The sequence below is a fragment of the Carassius gibelio genome, chromosome A24, assembly GCF_023724105.1.
Source record: "Carassius gibelio isolate Cgi1373 ecotype wild population from Czech Republic chromosome A24, carGib1.2-hapl.c, whole genome shotgun sequence".
Taxonomy (NCBI): Eukaryota; Metazoa; Chordata; class Actinopteri; order Cypriniformes; family Cyprinidae; genus Carassius; species Carassius gibelio.
Genome location: NC_068394.1, coordinates 5,241,174 through 5,249,441, shown reverse-complemented (window position 1 = coordinate 5,249,441; position 8,268 = coordinate 5,241,174).

Below are 8,268 nucleotides of genomic sequence, written 5' to 3'. Positions count from 1 at the left end.
CACCCTGGCAACCACCCAGTTATGTTACTAAGAAATCGCTAGTGTGTCCTAATTGTTCTATGCAGTTACTGTACTATGATGTTTTATGTGATTGCTAAGTGTGAAAGCAACCAGTCAGAACACCCTAGTAACTGCACACTGTAGCAATGTGCTTGAAACTAGTGCGAACACCCTAGCAACCGCATAGCAACACCCTGGCAACCGCCCAACTATTTTGCTATGTGGTGAATGTTTTTAAGCACATTGCAGCTACTAGGATGTGTTGCTATGTTAAGCACATTGATAGGTTGTTCTAAGTGTTTGCTTTAGCTTAAGCTTATGTGTTCTGAGTGTTTCAGCACATTGCTGTGCAGTTGCTAGGATGTTCTAAGGGGTTGCTAAGGCAATATATGATAGTTCAGTCACTAGATACACTATTTGCTCCAGGTAGTCTACATAAATCCCCAAGACAACTCTCATTGAAATGAACTCGATGAGCTCAAAACTCCTTCTTTTTATTGTTCTGCCCCCAGGCAGGAATCCTGTTTCTCGTTATTACCCTGCTTAATCAAATCACACATTGTAGTTCATGTGTGTTCATTTATGCAACATTTGGGAAATTAAACCCAATAAGCCTTGATGATCACAAAGATAACTGATGCACTGTTCATCTGGCCCCATGGATTTTTTTTTTTTTTTTTTTTTGATTGATCGAATGTAATTCCCAATGTCTACGATGTGCTAGATTTTGTGATCTGCTGTGTTGTGCGGCACGTGCTTTCACTCTACATTCACGAACCGGCAGCCTGGAGCTTTTACAAAAGTGTCCATGACAACGGGCTGAACCCATGCCAAGTGATTTGGTCCTAGCATGCTAAAGATAGATGCACACAGTATACAGGAAAGTCTGCACTGCGTGAGATTCAGCACCTGTACCTCATACTGTACTAACACTACACTAACAAGACACCTATGCTAAAAAGAAACCTCTTAAAACTGCAGTAGGTAACTTTTGTAAAAATATTTGTTTTACATATTTGTTAAACCTGTCATTATGTCCTGACAGTAGAATATGAGACAGATAATCTGTGAAAAAAATCAAGCTCCTCTGGCTCCTCCCAATGGTCCTATTGCCATTTGCAGTTACATAACTTTGTGTTCAAAATGTTGAAAAATGTATATAATAAGCGAGTACACCATGAATCCATTTTCCAAACCGTGTTTTAGCTTGTCCACAATCACTGGGGTGCACCTATAATAAGTGTTTATATTCAGACTATTTTAGATTGCTTCGGGGGTACCGCGGCGGAGTAACCCAGTACCTTTGTGATTCTTCATAGACAAAAACAGAGAGAAGTAGTTCCGGCTACAATGTTCTTCCGCAAGACGCAAGCAGTTCTGTTTATTAACCGCTAGAGCATCAAAAGTTAACGACTGTAGCTTTAATAGAGGAGATTTGGTCCAACTAATAACACATGGTATAGTGATAGTAATATCACCATGTTACTTTGATATGTACCATACAGAATGAATAACGTGGTTATTTACCATGGTATCTAAAACGGTATTTCTAGGTAGTTGGTGTTTTGCCATGCTTACATAAAGTACTGTAAAGGGACCATGATGAAGTATGGATGGTATTACCATGGTACTTTGAAATACACTTTGGTACTGAGATTCATGGTATTTACATGGTGATTATAAGAATATTAGTGTGTGTGTGTGTGTGTGGTGTGTGTGTCCAATTGATATGTGTGATGGTGTGTGACACCATCTCTAAAAAACATAATACTGTTGTAAAGGATATTGATTTACAACACTAATCTTTAGCAATGCACTCACAAACACTTCAAGCAAGGGGACAGCTTGCAGGGTGAACACAGAAAAGTGGGACATTACTGCAGGCTATGCCTCATACAACACTATCGCAGCTTGCCACATTCCCGCTGGCCCTCTAATGAACGGAAACCCAGGGCGGATCTGTCACCAGAACGCTGTCCTGCGCAGCCTGGAAGTGGTGGAGCCAAGCTGCCTACACACAGTCTGTCATATAGGGGAGGAGAGGAAATCAAAACATGTCATATAAAACTGCACCTCCATTTGAACAAGAAACAGAGACATTTTATGAATCCGTCAGTTCCAGATGCAGTTGTGATGTTGAGGTTTCAATTCGGCTTGACCCACTGAATGACAGCTTGACGTCTTTGAAGCACCAGTCAATGTTTGTCTGTAGTCTCAGACAGATAGCCTCTCTTTCACAACCCTGCAGGAGGGCGATAGAGAAGAGGGGGAAAAAAGAGGAAGAAGGAGCAGTTAACTCTTTTGTGAATGACATGACTGCATGGATAGAACAACAGCGATAGATAGATAGATAGATAGATAGATAGATAGATAGATAGATAGATAGATAGATAGATAGATAGATAGATAGATAGATAGATAGATAGATAGATAGATAGATAGATAGATAGATAGATGTTGTATGTTGTGGCCTTGTTGAGTGGTAAAAGTGAAGTGGCTTCTTCTGATCCATTAGAGCATCTTTCCCTCATCAGTGAGACAAAGAGGCTGTCAGAGCACTGGAGTGACTCTGATCTCCCTCCCACGACACACAAAAAACCCACAACGCTCTCAATCTCACTAGGAAACACATTTCAGTAATACTTTTGATTTAAATAACCATTTTATTTTTGAATGTATTTAAAAAATGTAACGTATTCCTCTGATGGCAAAGCTAAATATTAGCCATTACTCCAGTCTCCATTGTCAGATGCTCCTCCAGGAACCATTCTAATGTGCTGATATGGTGCTCAAGAAACTTTTTTTTGTTTGTTTTGTGCATTTATCTGGCAACACTATAAACATTATAAAAGTCTTTACTGCCACTTTTTATTATTTTGATTATTTAATGCATCCATGCTGGATAAAAATATTTATTTTTCATTCAAAGTAGTATTACTGTATGTAGATTTCACTATGCACCCAGCTGGTCTAAGTGTTTTTATAACGTGAAACTGTTGTGCAGGAACACTTGAATCCGTGTGTGTGGGTGTGAATGTGATTGAACGGAAGACAGATTTAACCTTACTGTTACAGTAGCTTTGCACTGACAAAACAGCTAATGATTATAACTTATGCATATAATTATGCCATGTTTTATTAATCCATTTACCTGTGCCTTATTGTAAATGCTTTCAGGCTGAAAGTTATTTGAGATTGTAAACGGACAAATTAAAATAACTTCTTTTTTTGTGTGTATATTTCAGAGCTGTTACCCCCATGTTGACATTCCGATGCAGCGATTGTGTAAATTCTTTAAAAGCACACACACACACACACACACACACACACACACACACACACACACACACCCACACCGGAGCATATGAATCGCATTTTCATAATGGCATGTGAACATGTAAAATTTGACACACATTCCTTATAGTGTTTAGGATGTTTTATGACCATAAAACCCTACAAGGCTCCAGCTGTCAGCTGTTTTGATACAGGTACTGTTGCCATGGCAGCCAGAAAACCCTGCAGTGAGAGCAGAACACGATCCTTTCATTTCTTATTGAGGACTAAACCGGCAGAAATGTAAAATAAATTAATTAATATGCAGATGAAAAAAAAAATACATGTAATAAAAGGAAAATAAATAAATAAATAAGTGATGTGATGTGATAAAAACAAAAATAGTTCATTTAAAAAAAAATAATCCTGAATTTGTATTTTAAATTACTTTTTTCTTTTAAGTATTTATTTTACATTTATTTGTATTCTTTTAAACTTTTATTTACTTATACTTTCATTAATTTGAATATGTAATTGATTTATTTATTCCCACATTATTTATTTCCAGATTTATTTATTAATTTCTTTTTACTTTTCCGTGTGCAACATAATAAATAAATAAATGCATGAATGAATAAATTTTAAAATAAATAAATAAAAGTTTAATAAAATTTTAAAATTATAAATATAAAATGAATGAAAGTATAAGTACATAAAAGTTAAATAAATGTCAAATAAATACATAAAGAAAAAAAGTAATTTAAAATATAATTCAGGATTACATTTGATTTCAAATTAACTATTTTTGTTTTTAATCACATCATTTATTTATTTTCCTTTTATTACATTTATTTATTTGTTTATATATTTATTTATTTATTTTTAATTTCTGCAGGTTTGGTCCTCCATGATTGCTATGTTCTAACAGAAATAACTGGAGTAAATGGAGACCATTCCACTCAACGGACATGTCCAAGCATAACTGCCCATTACTTCAATATTACATATCCCAGAAGAACTTTAACAGTCTGTTATGACCATTTTGATTCATCCTATCCTTTGACTCTGTCAACTCTGTTGCAGATTTCTGTAGGTTACACAATTTAACCAGCAGGTGGAGATCAGTGAACATCTTATGGATTATGACTTATTGGATTTGCTCAAAAGAGCCATTGAAATACATATAGTCGTTCACAACCGAAACAAAGCTATTTACTGTAAATAAGTCCATGTGTATCACAGTAATCATCTGCATCATTTATTTGTACCGCGGTGCATTGTTTGGAACTCGAGTTTGGAGCTGTTTTCCTCAGCTTGATCAAAACCCCTCACGTTCGAGAGAAACGATCAAATTAATCAACAAATGCATAATCGGTTCTTTAAGAGGTATGTGCATATAATGAATAATATATAATACTAATTATATTAATAATTTATGTTAATATTAATTATATGGTATATATGCATAGGTTTAAATATTTTTTATGTATTTACAGGCTCAATTTAAATGATTTTACTACTAAATTATACATTTATATTTTGTTTTACTAAGTCTCCACCAAAAAAAAAAAAAAAAAAAAGTTTAATTAACCATCGATTTCCTTGCTTCAACCTGTTTCTCATCAGGAAATGACCATTCTCTCACCTGTGCTGGATTTACTGACTTGGCTTTGCTGGTGTGTGATGAGATTTGGGAGCTGAGGGCCTGCATTTCTGCCCATCTAATGACTGGTTCAAAGGTTTGTAGAGGGAAGTGAATCTCTGGCAAGGGATCTATAACATTCTCCAGCCTGATATGAGCATTCCTCCTGTGTGAAATCATCTGGCCAGCTATCAGATCTTGTCTATTCTTGATTAGAGAGTAAGAGGCCTGCCCATGACACTTTAAACTGTTTAAACACGTTTATTTATTCAGTATAATATCAAAGCATCTTTAAATCCACATTTTATATCAGCTGTTTTTTTTTTTTCAGCTGTTTAAAATTGTCACAGACTATTGCATTATCATGCATTATACATATTTTTATTTATGATTATAAAGTGGGCTATTTGTATTTAATTGCAAAAAAGAGAAAAAGAGTAAATAAACAGAGATGTAAGATTATAGTTCTCAGTAAAATAAGAAAAAAAAAACATTTCTATACAGATAGGGCTGAAATCTTGCTGTGAATCTGTAGTGAGCACCAGCCACCAGCAGATGACAGGAAAACTCAACTGATCTTCAGCACCCATCGGATCGCAGGAGCAGAACTAACATGCCAATGCAGAAATAAACCTATGAATGTACTAATTTTTGAATGTATTTGATAAACACATCCATTTTGCTGTCAGCTTGAATCCATCATTCCTTATGCCTCTAATTTGCCTCTTTTTCTTCTGTTTTCAGTTTTTTCCTTTCCATGGCAGATCTAGCAGCCATGCACCTGTTCACTTATGCAGCTGCAACACTAAACTGGTAAGGAGTCTCCTGACTGTCCTCTAACCAGAAACACAACAAGAGAAAAAAAAAGAAATGGATGGCATAACAAAGAAGGTGAGAGGCCGAGGCCAGCCCAAGAGGTCAAGGTATATATCTATCCAGATATATCCATTTAAACATTGAAGGTCCCCTTAAAAAAAAGATTTAATGATGTAATAATAAGGTTGTAGTTAATAACCAGGGACAGAATGATTGTTCAAGCTAGTGTGCAGCTTTGATAAATCAAAATCCACATTCATCCTCATAAACTGAATGGATATGTATGTCTAGCCATCGCTCTCTAAATGTCAGCACGGTGCTTGGGAGAACATTGTGGCAGTTAGCTTCACGGCTCACCACACTGGTAATCGTGCAACGCCGCGTGTGAAAAAGCACCATGTGTCATTTGTCAGAAATGAGGCCAACTCTTTATGATGTGTGTGTATTTATATGAGTATACAGGTGTAGAGGTGAGTCTAAGGCTTTACAGTATACTTGATCAACATCAGCAAGTGAGACAAAAATAAATGTAACTGAATCTGAAAATCTTTGGAAAAAACACCCTTTTCTTAAACATACCTTAGACATTAAGTAATAGTAAATAATTTAAAGGGGGGGTGAAATGCTCGTTTTCACTCAATATCCTGTTAATCTTGAGTACCTATAGAGTAGTACTGCATCCTTCACAACTCCAAAAAGTCTTTAGTTTTATTATATTCATAAGAGAAAGATAGTCTGTACCGATTTTTCCCGGAAAAACACGACCGGCTGGAGGCGTGACGTGTGGGCGGAGCTAAAGAATCACGAGCGCCAGTAGGCTTTTGCGTTGAGAGCGTTTGGAAGCTGTGACTTTACCATGAGGACAAAAACATCCAAAACAAACCATGGCTTACAGTCAGATTCAACCGTTTATTTATGATCCAGAATCAGATCCCGAGACTGAAACTGAACGAGAGCAGCAGCAACGACTCGCTCCGAGCGGGGCTTGAACCCGGGTCTCCGGCACGGGAGGCGGACGCACTAACAAGAAGGCAGAGATATTTGAAGCAGTTTTACTCACCTCCTGCGGTTCCAACACACGATCGTGACCCTTTTTCGTTGGGATTGCATCATCCTTAAGAAATAAACGATACGCAAATCCGTCATCAAACTGGGCATTGTTTGTAAACAAGCATCTTCGAAATGCAGGGAACAAACACAAACACTTGCACAACTCCGTTGATGCTCTGTAAAAATAAACTCCATCCACTGGTCCCTTAATGCTGTTTTTTTTTTTTTGGTAATCTGTGCAGGGTTGTCTTGCCCTGGCAACCAAAAACACACTCCTTTTATGACATTTCGCAAAGCTCTCGCTCTGATCAGTGAAGTCTGTTGTGCTCTCAGTGCTCTGCTATACGAGAGCGCGCGCTCTTCCGGCAGAAGTTCCCTTAGGAACCAAATAAGGAAATTCCGCTCCATCTAACGTCACACAGAGCCATACTCAAAAAAAACTTTTCGAAACTTGTGACAAACCGGAATGAGTATTTTTGGAACAAAAATACTCCTTCAAACGTACAACTTAATTTTTGAAACTTTGTCCATGTTTAGCATGGGAATCCAACTCTTTAACCGTGTAAAAAACTCAGTATGCATGAAATAGCATTTCACCCCCTTTAATATGGATAGAAGTCATGATTTGGTCTTGGAAGAATTTGATGCGAAAGTTCATACTGAGACAGCTCAAATCTGAGCACAGTTTGTGACATTGTCGAGATCTTTAGAGGAGACATATGTGAGATTACTGGAGTCTTTCTGTGCTTTGTGCAGCACATATGTAGACTTGATAACTGTGGTCACGGTTAAATGAACAATCATCAGATTTTCTTCACACTCCCTAGTCGCTGTAAACATTCCTCCTCCATTGTACAAGTATCTATCTCAGCTGTTCGGACATCAGTTTGTGTTTCAGTCACAGAACACCCACAGAGATGAGGCTGAGCAAATGCATCTGTTTCTAACGATTCGATTGTAGGCTGCTAACAAACAGCTTTAACTCCCTTGAGAATCACACCTGAAACCTTCACTGTCTGCTCTGAGAGCAATAGAAATAGACAGCTTTTGTGGAGGTTATTAAAATAAAGCAAAAAAAAAAAAAAAAGTTCACATATATTTACATAATTATACTTAATTGCATAATTAATTTATATTCAGAGTCAGTTCAAGGTTGCATAAAATCAGCAGCAATGCAGACTTGGTGCAACAAAACAGGAATAATCCAGAAACATCCAAATACAGATCCAGGTCAGGAGTTACTAATGTTTCTGATGTTTAAACCTTTGCTAGAACAGAAAGCACAAGAAAGGATCTGATCGATTTGGTTATTTAACATATTCTAAACATAGATCTCTGCTTCAAATATAAACTTGCAAAAACACTTGTTTTTAAGTTGTAATGGTCCAGTGTTGCATTGCAATGCTATTGGCACTGTTGTTAAATAGAAAAAGAAATGTATCATCTAGTCTTCCTCAGGCTCTTAACATGCTGTTTTATGTATGTAT